Below are 21,389 nucleotides of genomic sequence, written 5' to 3' on the forward strand. Positions count from 1 at the left end.
CCATCTGCTTGCTGACCCCTCCTGCTCTGCCTGTCCCATCAGCGAGATTGTAGAAGGTGTCAATGGAAACCCTTGTTTCTGAGCATATTTGTATTAACTTTTCCTTTCTAGCATAGTTATCTTACATGTTGTCACCCCTCAGAAATGTTCTTAAGGGCCTTACTGTTGAGCCAGCACTTGACCCTCTGGAAACCACTGAAGTATTGCTTGCGTTACCCTGGAGTGACTCTTTGCTTTGCTGTTACATTCTGTAATTGTGCATGCTATTAATTATTATCTGTTGCTTCTGGATCCTACTGCAGTATTTGTCAGTCTTTTGCTTTTGGATTTCACATTTGCAGAGTGTAACTAGCCATTCTTTGTGTGGCTTGGATTTTTCTTGCTAGATTTGCATTAAATTACATCATAGAGAAGAAGTTGAAATAGTAATAATAAATCACCTTCTAAGTAGATAGCATCTACTTGTCTTGGTTTGACATGCTTTCTTACCAAGTGTATTCTGGGATCTCATGAAAACTTATTTATTAGATCGTACTTGTGAAGATAGCATGTGAGATTGTTCCTCGTATTCCAAATATAACCATCCTGTGATCCTAATCAACATTTGCTTTAAAACTGTCCAGCTGACTTCCCTGACAAATTTGGCCAACACTAGCATTAACATGAAGGTGGCTTTTTTTTTTTTGTTGTTATGGACCTATTTCCTTATTTTCTATGTGCAGCTATGACTGTGTTAGGAGAGCAATTTAGGAGTTCCTCCAAAGATGACTCATATTTGCCAGATCCACGTATACTAAAAATAGGACATGCTATTACAGTGTGTATTATTTAGGCTACTTAATATTTTAAGCAGTAGTCACTGAACTTTAACTGGTAGCCTTTATCTCTGTGCTTGCTTTTTCTTCCCCCATTTGTCCACCTAAAGACAAACCAACCCCCCAGGTGAAGCTGGAGTGTGTCTCCATTAATATTTTTGCTGCTACCCTGCCTCCTGTCTGCCTTGATTTTATAACTGGGAGTGGCAGTTGCCCAAGGTCATCTTTCAGAAAGCAATAATGTGTTATTCCTGCCATTGACTCTGCCTCTTGGCTGGTTTCTGTAGACCTCAGACTCCTGCTTGCATCAGCCTGTGGGAGTATTGGTGGTTAATTAGTGTGAGCCACACCAGTCCCGTTTTTTAATTTCTTAGATAGTCCCTGGGTAATCTCCATTTCAATGATAGTTTCACTGTTGCAAAATTACAGCTGCAGCAAGGGCCTGGTTTTGTATTGGTGAACTGACCTGTGGTTCCATTCCTTGCGGGCTGTGCAGATCTCGGAGCTGATAGGATAGGATGTGAGAGAACTGGGGAGAAAACACTTTTAATCTGGAAACTGTGCTGTGCAAGTTCCCTAGAGAGCAAGAACTGGTCTGGTCAGGTACAGAAAATAGTACCTCAGCTACTAGTGTTGTGATCTCTTCTGAGAGCATCATCTACTGAAACATCCAGAAGGAAGGTAAAAATTCCTAATGCCTCATCCAAGGCAAGGTCTTCCTGCCAGAAAGTTCATCGTTGATAGCAGTGTCTGCAGTTGGGTCTTGTGTGGCATTTCTCAAATACTAGTGTGATGAACACACAAATGGAATAGATGTTAAAGAAGATTTGTAGTTGCAATTCTCTTGTCTGCTTAAGACACTCTTTCTCATTCTTTTCTGTTCCCTGGCATTTTGTTGATAACATCTTTGTCCTCTGGGCTGTCCTTTGTAAATTGTTTGTTTGGAGCCAGGAGCCAGTGGTCTTTGCTGTATGTATATCAGACAGGTGTTGAAAGAAGAATTGCCTTTGAAATTAATGAGAAGGTTAAATGGCAGGCAATTGTCTCCACTTTTGAATTAAATGACTGAAGCTAAACACTAGAATCTAAATAAATATAGTGTGAGCTATATATTTCCAGGATGAAATTAGCCTTGTCAGGATGATTCTTTAGGGGGGTTTATAATTTACAGAGTTAGTTCCTAATATTTACAGATATTACTTCCTAAAAGGAGATTATCTATGCTTTAGTGCTCCCTCGGGGCTCCAACGACATGGTGACCTGTAGGAAACCTAAATGGGTTTATTCTTCTCGATTTAAATTCCTTCAGTCAAAATGGGAATAACTCTTTGGATTGGGAAAGGTTTTTAGCAGAATCCTGTCTGCTCGGTGGTGGTCCAGCTTCACTGGATTCATGTTCGTTGTGTCACAGGGAGGGATGGTGCTTTTCAGCCCTGTTATTATTAGATATACTCCACCCTTGAAAGCTCCCACTCCTTTTGCTGCTTTTCCCTTCGTGGCTGGCACAGACAAACGTTACGCCAGAGTGTCGGCATGGCCTGCGGTTGCATAACTTACTTGCAGTGGGCTAACCAGCTTTAGCAAAACAGTCATCTTGGACAGATGTTGCAGTGAAGCAATGATTAATCGGGGAAAAATTTTAACAACCTTAAATGGCAGTAAATTTATTTTGGCAGGTGGAGACTGAGAAAGTCATTGCTGCCATGTAGTGGAGTGTTACTCTGAAGAATCGCATTTTATCTGCCATAACACTTTCTCATGCTGTCTCCTGTCTCATACTTTAACCGGAGCAAGAGAACAGTACTGAAATCTCCTTTTTATATATACCTTTCTAACATGTTTGCCATCCATGTGAGAATGTGGAATGGCATTTTTTCAGACCCCCACTAAACATCAGAAGTACTGTTGGTTCTTGCTTCGGAGAATGCAGTGAACGTGCTTATGGATAAGGAATGAAACATCCTCCCGAATTGACGTGATGACAGCTATAGCTTTATTCTAAAGTTTGCCTTTTCAAGACATATGAACTGGCATTGCAAATAATGCTGACTATCATTGGATAAAGTGATGTATCAGCTTGCCAGCCTGAATTTTTCGAATATTCTTGTAATAATTTTTCTGGAGGTGAAAAAGTAACTGGGTTCATCTGAGAGCTTTCTTTAATGGTGTCCTGGATTAAGATTGGAGCTTTTTAGATGTGGTGAGATAGTAACCCATATTTAAAAGATCCTTGAGAAGTGAGTGATAAAGGAGAATTGATGGATAATTTTAGCAACTTTCAAGATATGAATTATTTTTTATTCAAAAGCTCCAAATTCTCAGCAGTTCTACTGCTGTATTTGATTTTGAACAGGAATTCAGTTTTGACTTCAGGAGTAGGCTGCTGTCATTTCTCTTTTTTTAATCCCTCCTTGCTGGCCAACAAAGGTTCTTGTTGGTATATCCGTAAATTTCATGGAAGTTTATTTTACTGAGGCTCTGTTCAGAGCAGAAAACACTTACCTGAACCCAAATTTTAAATGTTCTAGAAAACTTCCAGCCTCCCTCTCTCAGATTGTAATGGTTAGGTAGGAGGACTATAAATGGCTTTTGGATATTTGTATAATGTTGTTATTGCCCGAGATCCAACGTGTATGCAACCAGCAGGCACAGTGACAGCACTGCTTTTGGTTGTGGTGTTTGTCTTGTGCACTTAGTCCTTTCTTTAATTAGCAGAAGTGGTAACCTGTATGTTGTTTTCCTACCAACACTGTACTGAAAGTAAATGTAGTCAGCGTGCAGGGAACTGCACAACCACCGAAGACCATGTGTAGAGAAAGTGTTTTCCTTGTAAAAAACAGCATATATTTTATGCAGTCAATCTTTCTGCATACAGATGAGTTCTTAGTCTGGCAGGATGTAATTTCATTTTCCTTAGTAGTTTGATTTCCTTTTGGTTTGTGTGTGCTTAAGCTTGTCACTAGTTTTGTGCTGAATTGATGTTGACTCCAAGGTACTTTTTTAAATAACTCAAGGGAAGGATATTTGTGAAAAGACTGATTTGATTTTTATCTATAGTAAATGCAGGCTATCAAGGGAGCTTAAATACTGAAAGTATAGGCCCATCTGAACATAATTTTCAAAGTGACATTTTGTGGCTGCATATAATGGTTGTAGTTCCTAGTGCAAAGAATCAGCTGGCAGATGCTTTTACTTGTTTTTTTTTTTTTTAGTAAGGTCTGAAGGCATAATACACATCTGCAACAGATGAGAGATTGATATGGCTTAAAGAGTTTATGAAGTTTACTTAAAATCTTAAAGCAACTCTAATTTAAGGCATGTTGATTTCTTCAGAAAGCTTTTGTTAGTTTGGATAGAGGCCATATTATGTAAGATACTATTTATTTGGCAACAAAGCAGTGATTTTAACAAGGAAACAGTTTCAAGCTTGATGTCCTCTGCTGTAGCAATAACATTCTAAGTGTCAGTGCATGCAGGAATAAAACATTGGTGAGGTATGGTTATAAAGGCACAGTTTCCTTATTTACGGTATCACAACAGCTGTGTTTCATTTCCTTCAAGTTACCTTGCTGATCCATGACTATCCTGAGTGCTGATAGCCAGGAAAATGAGAAAACAATCAGGAAAAATTTCTGATTTCACGTTATCCAAAGTGCTTTGAGGTTGCAGCCTGCAACTTCTGTGTGTCATTGTCTTGTGGAAAAACTCCGAGAGGTGCCACACAGTCGGTGTGGACTCCGCTGAACAGTGATACAGCTCGAGAGGAATGTCTTGTGGGGCTTTACCCAGGATGAGGTGGGGCAAGCCTGCCATCAGAGATGCGTTCAAAGGATCAAGAAATCTAGCACTGCTGGCTTGGTAGCCACAGCTGAGGTGTTTTTAAAATCCCCTTTCCTGATATTGGAAAGAATTGTTAAGGACCTCCTTAAATAATTCTCTTTCACCAGCTACTTCATTTTCCTTAGGAGTTTTTCTTTGCCCTAAATGGAGTCAAGGCAGTCTGGAATAACGTGTGGAATTGACAGGCCATTTTTTTTTGTTGCGGTTTTCCTTTCGGATGACCTTTAAGCCTTGTGTTAGTTGCATTTCAATTTAGGGAATCCTTAAACTATTTGGTATTATTTGGGGGTGGAGGAGACTTAGATAGAATCAGAATTTTGGATGTTTGTTTTCTGATAGTTAATTGCCTTCTTGCATGTCCTCCAAAACTTCACACAGAAAACACTATCAACTGGACTGCTATCAGAGAGTTGGCAGCAGGAGTAGCTTTTAGGGTGAGAGGGTCTGTGGGGCAGAGCGAGGACGTACCAAGCCCAGTGGCAAGTGACTGCCAAGGGCTAGTGCCCTGCTTATGTCCTGCTCAACTGCAGCAGGAGAGAAGAGAAAAGGTCTGGTGCTGAAAATGTTTTGTGTTGCCTGAAAGTACACTGGAGACACAGGATTTCTCAAGATCTTGGGCACATTTTAAGTTTGGAGAAACTGTGCCTAAGTGCAACACCATGGAATGTTCTGGAGAGCAGCTCCTCATTGGGTCATCCTCAACCTCTTCCTCACACATTCAAATTCTGGGAAGGCAAAGCTTGACAAGAACTAGATTGTGTCAAGAGCAACAAGGCTTTTGCCTGTGCTCATCAGTGTGTCTTGGAGTTTCACATTAGTGTCTAATCCTGTTGTGGAAACTTACTTCCTTTTCTTCCTCTTAAGTAATTTTATGATTTGTACAAACTGTTCAGATGATGTTTCGCTACTGTGTTGAACATAAACTTTGGTTTCTCTGAATTCTCCAGCGTTTGCTTCTATATTGGTGAACAGGGATTGAAGGCAGTCCTGGGCCTCAGCTGCTGCTCCAGGCAGCTGTGGGCATCTGCACAAGAGGCAGCTCATCACACCCAACCCCTCCTGCTCAGTCCATCTGCCTTCCCTCCCTCGCCTAGGAGAGCATGGCAGGAGCAGTCATGGAGGATGCTCTGGCACAAAGATCCCGCTTTCCTAAGAACAGTCCTGTGTTCTAGTTCAATACCTGTGTGAAAGTTTCACTGAGCTTCTCGGCCCTAAGGCAAAAAGTAGGGATTGTTATCAGTGGTGGAGGAACTAACTTGCTAAAAGTGTTTTTCCTGTTTAATGCTTTTATGGTACTCTGTCTGGGAGGTGGCATCAACTGTCATCTTGGGAAAGGTCAGATTAGTATTCTATGGTCAAGATACTCATATATTTACTGCAGGTTTAACAGGTACTAAAGGGATGAACCAAGTCAATGTGTTGCTGACAGACCAGCTGCACAGGCCTTGGACAAACTGGCTGAGGGGTTGATTTTCAAAGTTATGCCCCTTTAACTGAAGGTACCAGCCTGGCACAGATTTATTTTGCTATGGAGGGATGTGCAGGTCTTTCTTCTGCTGGAGGGTTTTGTGGTCCACAGGTCACTGGAACTAGTTTACAGCTATTTTTATTGTATTCATTTCCTTCAGATCTATACAGGATGCTTGTTCTTTTAACATCCTACTTTTTATTATGATTATAGATTGTGAGTGCCAGCTGTGAAGGAGGCAATGCTTGTAATTGCAATTCTGCCTTGGAGTGCCTGGCAGCAGGTGTCCTTCTATAATGTCAGACTTTTTTTTTTTTTTTTTTTTTAAACAGACTTTTGTTTGGCTGCCTCACTGAATAATCTGTCAATAGCTGAAATAATACCTTGATCCCAGAGTAAGTGGTGCTGCCAGAAATCCTGCTTGCTTGTCTGGCTAGTTCCGTGTTCACAGCTAATAAACTGTCTTTGCTCACACTACAGCTCGTTTTGCTCCTGAATTGCGCTTCCTGCTATAGATCTGTGCGTGCTGCCTGAATTGGGTTTGTTACCCATTAAAATAATGTATACAAACAACTGCTTGCTCTACTGTTCTGAGCCCAAGTCTATGCTCGGGTTTATCTCCTTCTTCCAGTGCCCCTTGTGAACCTGTGAACTTCCTGGGGGAATTTCATAATGGGAACACCAATGCAGACCACCTGCCTGACTTTTGGCTGAACATGGCTAAAAATCACAGCCTAGCTGGACTTCTCTTTTCATTGCTTGCAGTTGTGATGTGAAGATGGTTGTGTCAAATAATTTTCCCTCCTTCCCCTGCCCCCCCCCCTCTTTTTTTTTTTTAATTAAGGTTGAGTACAATGTGAGGGAGAGAGAGGGACATGAGGGGGCCATGAACGAATTCCAGGGTTCGTGAAGCAGCAATAAAAATGCTGTTATAAATGATCAATGGCTTGTAAAGGGTTGCAATCTGCTAATGTAGGTTACTGGGTTGATACCATTGATTTAATAACAGTTCTTTAATCTGTTCAGATATGTTGACAGTCCTTTCAGTTTGAGTATCAGGAACTGGTCCCTTGTGAATTTTTGATTATTTCTCTGGGTCATTTTAATAGTTGCAAATCCTGTCAAATACCACTCAGCTGCACAGCACACTGTTATTTCTGGTCAAACCATGAAGACAACAGCCTCAGTAATTGCAGTGGTGTTGAATTTATCATTATCCAACGAGATGTAATTTGAAAATGGGTACTACTGCTTGGCCAGTGTGGTAATATAGTTTAGAAGCTTTTAAAATACTACCTTCAGATACCTTTGTTTTGATATGTACTGCTTATATCTGATTAACATGTGATGAAAACATCACATGTGCCCATCTTCTTAGCCTTTGCATTATAATTACACTTTTACAAAGCAATCAATGCTGTGCAGAAACTGAGAAGTACAGCAAGAGCCGGTGTTTAAATAACCAGTTGCACACGTCTATGCAGTTTTTGAACATGCCATATGGCGTGTGATGTATGGTACTTTGTGTATTAACAGTTGGTCAGTGTATTATGAAGTCTGTGGTGTCATATGATTGTGTTAGTTTGCACTAGAGAGGCAGCTCTTAAGAAGAAAGGACTGTTTATAAACCTGTGGAGAAAGAAGTGTGTTACGCAGTCAGTGCAGTTTCACGTTGCTGCTTGCACCAGTGGAGCTTAGTTATGTGCTCTCCTTTGAAATATCTTTGGAAACAGAATTAAAGCAGATGATCAAGGAGGGACTTCAGGAGCAAAGCACTCTGAACCATCCCAGTTGAAACAAGAATATGAGTACTGCCTTCATTTGGAAGGGGATAATCAGGAAGGAGGCCAGCAATAAATGATCAGAAAGAACCGCAAATTTCTGAAAGTTTCCCTAGTTTGTGGAGATTGTGTTTTGTGTTGTGTGTACATCGTTGCAGTTCCAGGCAGTACAACAGTGCTTTACGTTGGCAGTAACACCTGGGTGTTAGCACCATCATCTTTCCCTACTTAATGAGGTAGATGGAAGGCTTAAAAACATAGTCAATCAGCAGTAAGTTAATGTTTAGTTTTAGTAATACTTGTTTTATTTCCTGTACTTTTAATCCTCAGTTGCCCAGAGTGGATGATCTGGTTGCAAGTTAACCACACCATTGATAAATGGATATGGGAGCTCCACTGAGAAGCAGCTCTGTCCTGGCAGAGTGCAGCCGCCTAGGCATGGTGCTGGGAGAATGTGCCTGTGCTTCTCTCTGGCTGAGGCTGTTTTCTCATCTTGTGGAGCTCCAGCTAACAAAGCTGCAGAGCTGAGGTGGCTGTATGCAGAGCTGCCTTTTGCCACCATATTCTCAGTGCGGGGACCCTAGGGAAGAAGCTTCAGAGATCTCCTAGCAGGAAGTGAACCCCACTTCTGCAACATGGACACCATACAGGAGCTAGTGATGTTAAAGAAGTCTTTATATAGGCAGTGGAAACCTGGGCAATGCAGTTGATGAATCAGCCCCAGAATTTCATCTGCCTGAATGCTGGTAGCTAGTAGAAGGCTCGTGGCAGTGTGCTGGTTAACATGGATGCAGGACTGGCAGGCTGGAAATGCAAGCACTGCTCCCTACAGGGGTTTGGCAATCTGGCTTTGTCCTGCGGGGCTACTCAAATTAAAGAAAAATGTAACCTGGCCTACATTACGGTGCCTCGTGGGAGCAGCCACGGTGTGTGGTGCAGAATGTGGACTGTTGAAGAGCTCTGAGAGTGTGTATGTGCAAAGACCTGTTGAGGAAGATCCCTCTCTGAGGACTGCTGCAGATGCTAGGCCATGTGACTGGCAGAAACATCTGCTAGAGAAGGAGCTATCAAAGATGCTGTGCTTGTGAGCTGCCTTGCATCAACTGGCCTATAGAAGAAGAATCTCCCTGCAGTGGATCACAAAGATGATATGGATGTTGCTGAGGTAGCCTTTGTGTAAAAGCTAGATTCATAACATTAATGATGGGACGAATGGGGGAGGTGGTGCTCCTCTTGAAGCCTGGATCACCTCGCAGATGGAATCCAATTATACAAAACACTGAGCCATTTGTTTACAGGTGAGTAATGTGCTGTAAATTACGAGGTCATGGATTAGTGGCGGAGGATGATTAGAGGACACTACATGCACAAGTGATTACCAGCCACCAGTTCAGTGTGCTTCTAGAAAACATTCATGAGGCTCAAGGATGCAGTGGGAGGAGATGCATCAGTAAAGACAAGGAAGTGTTGGTATGGCTTCATAAAATACTAGCAGGGTTTTGTTTTAATAACTACAAACAGTTTTGTTTCTCTGTATTTAAAATAGGGTAAATTATAAGAAATAGAGATGGTTATTGGGGTGAAGAGTTACTAGTGGTTTGTGGGAATACATAAATAAAGTAAATGAAGTTTGACTTGTTTAAACTAGAAGTGGAGAAGCAAACCCTCAAACTTGAGCTGATAGAATTACACTTTTTCTGTTATTGCCTCTCCTTCCAGCCTTCCTTCTCTACCCACTTCTCACTCCCTGCTATCCCCACCAAAAAAAGGGGGGAGAGAAAGATTTTAAGGAGTAACACTGGTAAAGCAGCACTAGGTAGTAGAGGGGAAATTGTGAGTTATCGTTGCTGGTTGGTTGCACAGGTTTAGGTTTTTGTTTGTTTTAACATATTGATCCTGTGTTCTAGGATTTACACTTAGTGTTTGCAGAGGCCATGCAGGAATCCTTCATCCTGGCACAGTGCTTTGGCTGGTGGGTGTCTATTGTTCTCTTCTCCAGATGAGCTACAGCCCAGATGAGATATTTTCAGGGTGATCTGCCTCTTCAAGTAGTCTTAAACTGTTTTGGATCCCTTGTCTGTCTTGCTTGAGGTTACATCAACAGATTTGGACTCAGGAAAGGATTTTTCTTGTATCAGGTTACTGGACAGTTTAGAAGGGTTTTTGCGTGGCCCATTTCCTAGAACCATTTTTTCCCTCCTGAACTGTATTTCTTTAAGGACTGAGACAGAAATTTCACTATGCAAGCAAGTAGCTTCAACAGATGAAGCTTGCTTGTGTGAGAGAAAAAGTAGAAGAAATAATTAGCTGGTTTTTATCTGCTGTGACCTGGGACTTTGAGAGAAGTGAAGATATGGTGTTAATAATCGTCCTTATTTCCTGGCATTTGCTTATCAGCGTTAACGACCTATGCACCATAGCAGCAACTTGTCAAAGCCTCTGATTTTTCTTTATGTAGGACATCTCCTTAACTGTTAATGCGAGTCTGTACTCTGGTTAAAAAGCCAAAGAAGGGGTACTCAAGATGAGTGTGGATATGAAGTGTCAAATTCCTTTGTTCTCTTTCTCAAAGGACAGAGATGTGAACAGGAAATAACTAAGCTTTATTTCTTCTTCTGTAAGTCTTGAATATATTTAGGAGGAAAAGAGTCATTTCATAAATACATTCCACTCTCCTTTTGACAAAACCAGGATTTGTAGTAATTTTTTTGGCACTGCATGAAAGTGCTATGAATGAATCGCTCGAACCCTGGCCTTATCTGCAAGTGCATCAAACCATTTCATTATATCCCAAAGCTATAGATGCATTTTCTTACTGGATTGTATAAGTAAAAAAGAAATAGACCATGCAAATTCTGTAGTCAGAGTGGACTGGATTTCGATGTGTACACAGTAATGTACACAATAATGTAGTAGTGACTGTTGCGTTAAAATATATTAAATATTTAAAATGCAAGTAGTAAGGGTTGTGGATGTTGTGGGTTGAAACTCTTTAATTAATAGGTGTGGAAGACAGTGTTATGCTTGAACCAGATCTGAACAGAATTTCTTTAAATAACAAAAGGCCACTTTGGGGAGAGAATGCCAGCTTTGCTGCTGCTTCTTATCAGATAAATGTGCATTTTATGTGGGTTTTACAGCACTGAAGTCATGGTATGTGTGTTTTGATATGTAATGGTTGACAGTTGTATTCCACTATGGATTGCTAGTAGATGCCTACATATATGGATTCCCCATGCTTTCCAAATACCAAAGCAAAGTCTTTTGAGAAGTTTGAAGCCTTCAGTTGTTTTCAGAAGTCCTTGGAAAACTGGCAATAAATCCATTTCGTTCATTTGTTATTGCTGGTGGAAGGATGATTGCTAAGCATGTTGGGGAGCTGATATGTGAATGTTTCTAATTACTAGTAATTCAGTAAGATCTGTATTATCCCAACTGTGCAAGTGTTGATGAGATATCCAACCATTTCTTCTGCCGCATGTATGAATGTGAGGGTAACATGAATCTCTTAACTTAAACATAGAAAAATAACATAGAAAAGATTATTTTTTTCCATGTAATAAGTGAATTCATGTATATTTTTGAAAGATTTAAAGAGATTGACAGCTTGTGACTGTCAGACTTGTTGATTCAAAGTGTATTTCTTTGTTCCCTTGCAGTATGTTGCTGTTCTACCAAGGCATAGCAACTGATTGCTCACAGGAGGCAAAAAGAAACATAGCTGCATTTGGAGGAGCATGCATCATAGCTCTGAAACATTATTTAATATTTTTTTTCAGGAATCTGTTTTAATTAATTTCAAAATGAATTTGAAAACCTGTGCTGCTATTATTGGAAATAACAGTTACTTTCAGCCATTATTTGAAGCTGCAACATGTATGTCACAGCCATGGAATAATGCTGTTTGGAAGGGACCTGTGGAGGTTGTTTCATCTAATGCCCTGCTTTAAAGTGGACCAACTGCTTTGGTGTCGAAAATGAATGTAGTAATCCTGGAAGTGAGCAGCAGTGCAGGTTTACTTTGTGCTGCTGGTTTTGAGTGTGTAATTAGATCTGCCAAAGCTGAGAGTATGCACTTGACCACCACTGTAGGCTAAAATTGTGTTTTCAGTAAATAATCTGTGGCTGAAAACTTTGTTATTAAACTTTTTGATAAACAGTGTAACATTGCTCTGACTTTTGGTGATTGTCACTAACTAATGCTCGTTACCTAACAAATGATATTTCACAGTAGTAGTAGCCTGCCTGAGTTCTTGGGCTGATATGTTGTCTGAAAAATATCTGTTTTAAATAATTTCACAGGGCTCTGAATTCCGCCGGCCTAGAATTAAAAATGTGATGACATGGTAAAGTAATCTCGGCTTGTGTAAGATGATTTGTAGCTATTTTACAAGTTATCTGCGTATTAATTGTGACTGGTATTTGTGCTGTCTCACAATATTATTTGAATAGCCTTTCAGCTTCTGAGTGGGAGCTATCTTGACAGAAAAAATACGTAAAATCTAAAGGAAGTAAATGAACACAATCTTTCTGGTCATAATTTAACATGATAAAACAAACAGCATGTAAATCAAGTAATCTGTTTTAATAATCAAACCATTTAAGTCCTTTTCCATATTGCTAATGTTCCCCTTGCATTATCATTGTTTAACAACTCAGGTCAGTTGGCATTTAGAAATTCACTCCTTTTGCAATGAGTGCATAAATAACGGCATTCCTACTGTTCAAATGTTTTTCCATTCAAAGAATGTAAAGCAAAATACTTAAGACTTTTGTGCAAATTTACTTATCTTGCCTATCCTACCCTGCATTTCCATATCCACAAAGAAGTTTGAAGACTTCCCATATAATTTCTTCTCTTCCCTTTTTAAAGTATTCTTTTCAGTGGGAGGGAGAGAGATCCCGATGCTGAACCTGCCAGATGAATCACACTCATGACTTCAACTGAAAGTACTACATTTGGTTGCAGTAAAAAAACCCCTGTATTTATAAATTGAACTTTTGGTAAAATATTAGTTGCTTTTTACTTGGAAGAATAAACCTTGTGTATTTAGTAAGCCTCTTCAGCACTGATGTGCATACTCAATCTCATTTCTCTAGGGCTTGAGGGTTTGTCTTCTGGGGCATCTGCTGCTTGATTCTTGCTTACCAGGGAGAGACTGAGAGATGGTGAAGAAGGGATTTCACTCAGTTCTGGTTCAAATGGCTGTCAGGTGACATAAAGCTTTTCCAATACAAAACAGAAAATACAAGAAGAAAAGTCTCACAATAAACCTGAGCAAAGTCTATGACTAAAATTGGGAAGCTTTTCCTGACTAGACATGCTTTCAAGGAAACATGAGGAAAAGTCCTTTCTTTCAGCCGGAATAGTTAGTGGACATATTGTGGTGAAATGTCTTTGCTTTGTGATTTGCAAACCTAGTTTTCTGCTCCATTGCTTATGACTCTTTCATAACGTTAGCTGCCTGAAGTTGTTGGTAGCAGTCCTGCAGGAATGGTGTCAGTGATAATTTGGACTTGGAGTGGCCGAGATCACAGCTGTCCATCGTTGTCCCTTCAGCAGACGTGGCAGAAGGGAATCTGGCAAAGGAGCTGGATGGGCAGCTGTAGGTGGAATAGCTTCAGCTGTTGCTTTGAGACTCGGCAGTTTGTCTGCCGAAGCCCTTAGCTGGTAACCTAATGTGCTGCTAGGACAGTTTACAAGCCAAAACCACAAGAGCTGTGTTAAGTCACGATATGCTGTAAAACACATAAAATGCCTAAAGAAGTCTGCCTGGTTATATGGCCAGAAAACAAACAGTCCTGTTTAAGGACTACATACTCAGTATTTGTTTTTAGGTGAGATGGTGCAGAACACTGTAACAAATCTAAAAGAAATCCAAATTATGCAGAAACGTAAGTGATATTTGTGCATTATTTGTATGTTTTGTATTATTTTTGCGTTATTTGCATGGCCTGTGTTAGTACAAATAAGGCATCTAATTTTATTTTAGATCTAATGTTAGCAAAGGACTAAGCAAGCCTTTTGGAGTGCTTGCAGCTGGTATACTGTATTTTAATAGTGCAAGATGATTCTTGGGTTTTTTTGAGCCCCGTATCAAAACAATACTGTATTCGGGAGACTCCAGCAGCATTCATAGATCAGCACTGGGCACGAGCTTAACAAATGCAGAATATTCCTTTACAGCAGAACAATGAAGCATCTGAACATCAGCATCTCATGGCCAGCTGACAGCAAAAGGAGTCTCTGAGCTCTACAAAGAAAACCTGTGAAATACTGTGGTTGTACCTTGGCATCTACGCTTGTGGGATAACTAGAGGTGTAGTTTAGACATCAATACGAAGTTATGTTAATGGTGCAGTGTGTACAGAAAATTGGGAAGGTGGTATAGTGTATATATATGTGTAAGAAAGAGATGGCTTAGAAAATAATGTTGAAAGTCATCAGTACAGTTGCTGATGTGGCTTCAGGTTATGTTTGTGTATACAAGGATGCTGGTGTATCAAGGGTCATCAGCAGTGATGTGAATGGTTTTTGTCTCCTGAAATTACTGGAGAAGTCAGGAGCAAGTAACAGGGTATCAATCATGATCATTGTTTTTCTGCATGTTTCTTGGTCTTTCTGTTGAGTTGCAGGGTTTTATAGTTCCTTCAGCATCCCTTGGGAGAAAAGTTGTTATTCAGAAATATAAGCTAGTCCTTGCTTGGGCACTTTTCAGACAAACCTACTGTTGCAGAATTCCTGCACCACTGAATCAGGGAGATGAAATCAGATGCTAACTTCTGCAAGATGCAAATCTGTCCAACCACCAGTCATTAGTCTAGTTTTTGCCTTTTGTGCTGCAGTTTTGTCCACTGATATATTTGAACCTTTAACACAGCGGTATGTAATCTGACAAACAAAGCTGAATTCCCAAAAATGAGGGCCGAGATAATCATACTGTGGCAGGTTACTATTAATGTGGGTACACAGTTTGGAAAGAGAAGGTGGTGGTGGAAGGTGAAGCATCTTTTTGTAAGTACATAAATGCTGTAACACCAAAGTGGAGGGAACATAATGGATCATGAAGTCAGTTGCTGGTCAGTGCAGGAAGAGCCAGATCTAAACACATTCATAAAATAAGTTCAGTAATACCCAGCTGGGCACAATGGTCCTGGCAGCTTCTGTTGAAATGCCCTTCCAGGGCTGCCTCCCTGACAGCGAGCTTGCAGTTTCAAGCCTGTCTTGGCCAGGGTAAGTCCATTCCCATTTTAGTTTTGTATGGGCCTGTGTAGTTTTTTGTTTAATTAGTTCCTCTGGCTACCTGGCAAGGTGATATTCATCTACCAATGTATTTGTAGAGTAATTACTTCCACCTTTTCCTCCTCCTCAGTAGTTTTGAGTCTTACGTACTTGTCAGTTCTCTTACATGACAAGCTCAAGGTTCTTCTGCACATGTGCTCCAATTCACTTCACATGTGATTGGAGCAGATGGAAGAACCTACCTGACCTTTGAGTGTTCTTTTTCTTTTTACTATCCTTTTACAGATTATGTGCTTTTATTTTACAGATTAAAAAGTTAAGAGGTGATGGGTGGATAGCAGTCTGTTGCTGTCCCAGGCCTGGCTCTACTCTTTCCTGGGTAGATCTAGGATCACGGGATAATTCAGCCTCAGGAGGTCATTCAGGGCAGCCTCCTGCTCAGAGCAGAGTAATATGATTACTGCATTAGGATTCTACAGTGTTCCAGCCAGACTTTTCACATGGGAAGTGGGAGTGTGCTTTACTGCTCTAGGCCGAGAAATCAGGAGCAAGCTTTTTCCTCTACCTGTGCTCGATAGGAACTTTCTCATGTGTGCATTGGAATAAAACCACAAAGCATTATGTTGTCCTGGAAGCTTCTCAAAGAACTTCCTTTTGTCTCATTATCTATTTCAAGTCTGCTTCTGCCTTCTTATGCTTCTAGAGACCTAAAGAGTATGCAGTGCTTCACTGCTGTAGGAGAGACAGCTCGGTCCCGTCTGACACAAATAGAAATGAAAGTTCACTGATTCCAGTGGTTTGGCATTTTTTCAGTGCAAAGTTAGGACTTTAACTTCATGTTTAAGGAGAGGGACTTTAATATTATTCCCATTTGTAGCTAGCTATGTTTCACGCGTTTAACCTTTATTCAGTGTTCATTAGAGCTAGCTTAGCATCCATCTTCCATTTACCTTTCCCCTGACCTTACCTAGTGGGTTTGCAGAGCTGCATAGATGACTTGAGGGTCAGCTGTGTTGAAGCTGAATAAGCCTTGTAAAACTACAGTCGGTTTGCTTAAATGTTGGTTTGTTGAGGAAGATGTGGTACCAGACACTCGTAATTTACTATTTTCTTTTGAAAAAAAATTTACAAAGGACTCTTTTAACCTTCTTTCCAAAGCTGACTGAAAATTGCAGATGAATGAAGTATTCCTCACCCTGCCTTTTCTGCTCCCTCTGTACAGGAAAGGAGTGGTGCAGAATGCACACTGAATGGCATTTCCTATTTTGTTAAACTGGCAACATCTGAAAACTGAATCCATGCAAGGACAACTGCAAGCAAAAATTTCATCTGTGTGTTAAATTAACTTAAATTCCAGGTTTTATGTCCCTCAGTTTGGATCAAAACATTGTAGACATGCATATTTAGAATCATGACAGACTTGGATTGTTTTCCTAGCACAGGGAGGTAATACTGACTGGACAGTTTATTTGGTTTGTTTTTCCAAGTGCAGCAAGAATATTTTAGCTATAGTTCTGCCAACGCAAATCCTGTTTATCCGAGTTCTCTTGTGATGGGGTTGATTTGCTATAATAGTTTGAGTAATTTATTGAAAGACTTGAATGTCATTCTTTCCTGCTTGACAGCTGATTTTTGTTTTGAGATTTACCTAAAATAAAGTCTTCAAGTAGCACTGAATTCCTAGTGGAGAGACCTGGTATCACATATAAAAGGCACAATCGTCTGACATACCAGTTGAAGTATGCTTAAACAAGTTTGAGAAGAATAGTTGTTGCTTTGTGTCAATGCTATACGTTCTTGTATTTAAAAGCAGGTAAATAAGTAAGACTTCTGTCAGTGAAATCCTAAAAGTCCTTTCCTTAGTGAACACATCCTAAAGGCCCATCCTTGACTATCTACGTGCATCTCTTCATGAACACGAGTTTTAATTAAAATGTCTTCATGCATGTTTGCAATGAGAACGGAGTCAAAGCTTTCGGTAATGGATTTTTAATGTATGTATTTGGTGGTAAAAAATAAATAACCTAAATCACAGTGGGTGTTTGCAAAAGGAAAAGGAATTGTCCCTCTTCATGTGCCAAAGAGGTGTGTAGTTGCTAGATCGTTCTTCGCCTGCATAAAGGAGGAACGAAGAAAAAGCAGTATGCTCATACTAAATATTTCAGTTTGTGCTTTGGAATTACTAAGTTGGAAATGGATCATAGTTTGCAACCATTGTCTTTTATTCTTTTAACCTTCATGGTACTATGTTAGCTATTGACTATCTACTGCAGGCTGATGCATCTGTAGCATTTCTGTACTTGAATTATTTGCTTTTGCTTTTTTTGTTAATGATTCCTTTACTTTAACCGCTGCTGTACAGTTAAACTGAAAGTCCGTCTTCAGCTGATGGCTGCGTTGTGACTTCTTGTTGTGAAGATGTTCTGTTTCTGGAGCATCAGGGAGCCCTGGGGGGTCAAGAGCCTGACAGAGCACCTGCTAATGTAGGAAAGCTTGAGTGTGTCTGCATGTATGTAAAGCAGAATATGATGTCAATCTGTGATCGCTGGTGAGAAAGGAGTAGTTCCAGATGAGAGAAAGCCTTTTCCCAGGAGGAAATGATCCATAATACCGATAGCCTACACTTCAGCTCTCTGAAAGTAACAGAAAATGGGATGACTGGTGACTTAATGTGTTTTTTCCAGCAGTTGTTCTACTCCTCGGGTGTTAGACAGGTGGAGGGAAAGACTGGCAAAAACGTGTTTCTGAGGAGCTGTTTCACAGCCCAGTGAAACCCAGCCCATGATCTCACTGCAGACTGATCCCCTGGTAGCTGGCATGGGTCATTTCAGAAAGTATGCTGAATTCTAGAGACAGCAATAAGCCTGCAGAGTGCTCCTGCTCTCTGTGATCCTAACAAACTTCTATTTATCTTTCAGTACGGAGGAGTTACCATGTAAATGATTAATTAGAAATTCCCTTTATAATTTGAATTGCAGCATTTGGAGTGCAATTGCATGGTAGGATGCCTTTGTTTAACAGTCTCCATTCTGCAGATGTTGTTTTGGAGTATGGGTTCCAAGTCTTGCCAACTAACTCTTTTCTTTATTTGTACTGAGTGCATTTGAAGTTGCATCATTTCCTCGGTAAGAACAGTTTTATTTTTGACTGGAGTGTTTGTCAGGTGGGAGAAATCCTAAATGTGAGTGCTCTCTGGTGGTGAACATTTCTGCTTCAGTTTTCTGGTTTCTGCAGTGCATTTTCCACTGGCAACTGAATGTGAACGTGGGATGGCTGGACTTACGGATATATATTTTTTTTCAACTCCCTTTCCCTAAAAATAAAAACTACAAAACAAAGTAAGAGCCTTTTTCTTGCCTTGGCAGTCCTCTTTCCTGGACAATAATTTCTATGCTTTCAGATGATTTATGTTCTGTGACTTAACTGATTTATATTTTCCCAGTATCAATCAGTGTTTTAACAAGGTAATAAAAAATAGTATAAAAAATTCTCATGAAAGAACTGATGTTTCTCATCAATATAACATACAGGGATTAAATACCGTGACTTTCTTTTTGGTTGCTGAGCTAGTGGAAAATTCAGAAGATACTGATACAGAAATTATTCCAATAGAAACATTACAGGGAAATCTTTTCTCCTCAGAGTTGTAGCACAAGATGTGGTTTCCATGACTCATACAAACCAAGGTTTGACTATGGGGTGTCGACCCCTAGGAGTAGATACAGGGGAGCCTTTTATGTAGTGTGCTGTAGATGGTTTTTAATAACAAAAATCCAGTTCTGTGTGTTCTGTGCTGGGTACTAAAGTGATTATGCTATCCTTTAGGTTGATGAGCTTTCCCTTGGTGGAGTGCAATGCCCCAGCTGATAAGCCTTTCTGGATCGCTTCAGTGTCTTGCTTTGCCACCTTGCTGTGCAGAAGAATAATGATTTGACACAGCTTGGACTGCTGTCATTGGTTGTTTTCTTAAGTTTTCATGAGTTCTTTTTGGGAAAGGAAAACCACAAATCTCACACTGAAGCAATGCAGCTAGGAAAACAGCCGCTGCTGTTCTTGGCCTGCTGCTGTGCTGAGCTGTGCTATCTGATGAAAAGAGGCTTTATCAGCAAGGAGGGGTGAGGAACCACGAGCGACAGCTCCTTTTAGGACCATCGAAGCACAGCTCTGGAATTTTAACTCCGCTAATAAGAAGTAAAGAAAAATGAACAGAGGTGTAGACATGGGTGTCAGTTGTTCATAAACCCTGTTCCTTAAAGCCAATCTGGAGAGATGCCCACCTGTCAAGCCTGGAGATGGACCTAGTCTCCATCTGCCTTTTGCCACAGAGATTGTAGACAACTGGTCAGAGTCTAGTAAAACCTTTTAAAACTTGACTTTGAGACCAAATGTGAGGTCTGTGGCTTACACCCAGAGCTGCCAGGGGAGCGAGCAGGCAGTATGGCTGAGTGCTGTATGTGCCACGTCACAGCTGTAGGGCTCCGAAGCCACCCTGCACCCCAGTCCCCCTCTGCAGCCCTGTGCCTGCAGGGCCGGTGGTGGGTTGGGCTGGTGGAGCCAAATCTCTCGGTTCTGCCTTTCGAGGCAGGCGGGGATGCTGAGCTGTCAAGGGAGGAAACTTAAACTGTGCTCTGCTACTGAAAGTTTACATAATTCATTGCTTAAGGAAGAGGTCAAAGTACTGGGTACTGTGATGCTGACTTGGCACGACACTTCAGCAGAGATGTCCTTTTATTTCTTTCTCCTTGGCAGCTAAAATGCACCCCCTTAACCCCTCTGTGCTGTCCATGGACTGTCTGGCTGTGCATCTGGCAGTACAGGGGGGCTTAAAACCTCACCCTGAAACTGCTTTATCTTGATCATTCATAGTGCCTTCAGCGGTGGTTGTGTACCTGCTGTGCAATAGCTTTTGGAGAGCAGGGTGCATGTTCTCCATTGCTTGCATTTTTTGGATGGCCCATCTCCAGAAAGATGGGAAGGATTCTGCTAATTTTCATGTCCTTGTAATGGTTTCCGTTACATATGTATGTCCCAGTGTGATTCGATCTCCTTAATCGAAACAGTGTTGTGTGTGTTTGGTTTTTGTTAAGTGCTCCTCTGTATATGTAGAGTCCCTGGTGCTCCTGGGAGGGCAGAAGACAGCAGCCTGGTATCCGATCCCTCTGCACACACACGTCTTCTGCCTGTTTGGTATCTTTCAAATGCCACAATTTCCAGCTGCTTTGTGCTTCAAATAATTAAAACTAGGGATGGGAAGTGACAAGGACTCTGTGTGTGAGGCTTCCCATGTACCCGAGTCTGTGCGATTCTGTTTTTGCTTAGTGTAGTTGCCTATGTGTTACCCATAATTTTTGTTACGATATTTACTGGCCTGCGGTTCATATTGCTGCTGCTGGCCTTATCTTGTCTAAAACACTTTTGGTAGCTTTCAAACAGCATATGCCTCTAAAATAGAAAATACCTTTGCATTTTAAGCTTGCTAATGCTTTGGGAAATACGTATCAGGACTACCTGCAGTTAAAACAATGCAGGAACAAAAAGATTTTTTACAATTCTTGTGTCCTTTTAGTGAAGTATTTCTGGAGGAGGCTAGAATTAGAGGCAAAAATAATTTTTAGAAAGTGGAATGCTGGTTGCTGAATTCTATTTCTTCAGTTTTATTACACCTGCTAAAAACTAACACTGCCAAGATGCTGCAGAAAATTCTCAAATGAACAATAGAAAATGTCAAGCCCGTCACCACATGGGGGTGGTAATAAATTCGATAAAGTAATAGTGGAATTTGTGCAGAGTCCATCAAGCATTGGAAAGGTCCGGGTGCTCTGTAGAGGTGTTGTGGTGCCATCTAATGTTGGAAGATTTAAATACAGGATGCAGAAATGCCATCGTTTGCCTGTTAATCTCTAAATCTGTCATTCTTTCCTCTCCTGAGAATCAAATGATGTGTATGAATTCTTCAGCTGTTAATCTGAAATTCATTCTGTGCTATTCTACTAAATAACTTTTTGATAAAATATGAACTTATTTGAAAACATCTTTTAACTAAAACAGTTGTTTGGGGTTTTTTTAAAAGTTATTTTCTGTCTTGTTTGCAGAAAGAATACTAAGGGCCAAGTAGGGTTCAGGAAAGGTGTAGTTTAGGGTTGTTTTCACATGTTCTTAAAAACCTTTCACTTCTGGTTTAGCAGCAGCGATGATATTAAAGTGCCTTCTAGCGGAAAGGACAGAGTGGAAGCTAACTGTTA

General features: G+C 40.6%; 1 protein-coding gene and 1 long non-coding RNA gene across 5 annotated transcripts in view; both read left to right on the top strand.

The window, feature by feature from the left end:
- Window positions 1-21,389, top strand: part of MYO1D (myosin ID) — a 162,348-nt gene that overhangs the window by 16,212 nt on the left and 124,747 nt on the right. The gene's annotated exons all lie outside the window — the stretch shown is intronic.
- LOC121098836 lies at window positions 9,320-12,104 on the top strand. Its single transcript, XR_005831358.1, has 3 exons — window positions 9,320-9,374; window positions 9,812-9,876; window positions 11,564-12,104. It is a non-coding gene; the product is annotated as an uncharacterized LOC121098836 (long non-coding RNA).

The sequence above is a fragment of the Falco naumanni genome, chromosome 18, assembly GCF_017639655.2.
Source record: "Falco naumanni isolate bFalNau1 chromosome 18, bFalNau1.pat, whole genome shotgun sequence".
In the NCBI taxonomy this organism is placed as follows: Eukaryota; Metazoa; Chordata; class Aves; order Falconiformes; family Falconidae; genus Falco; species Falco naumanni.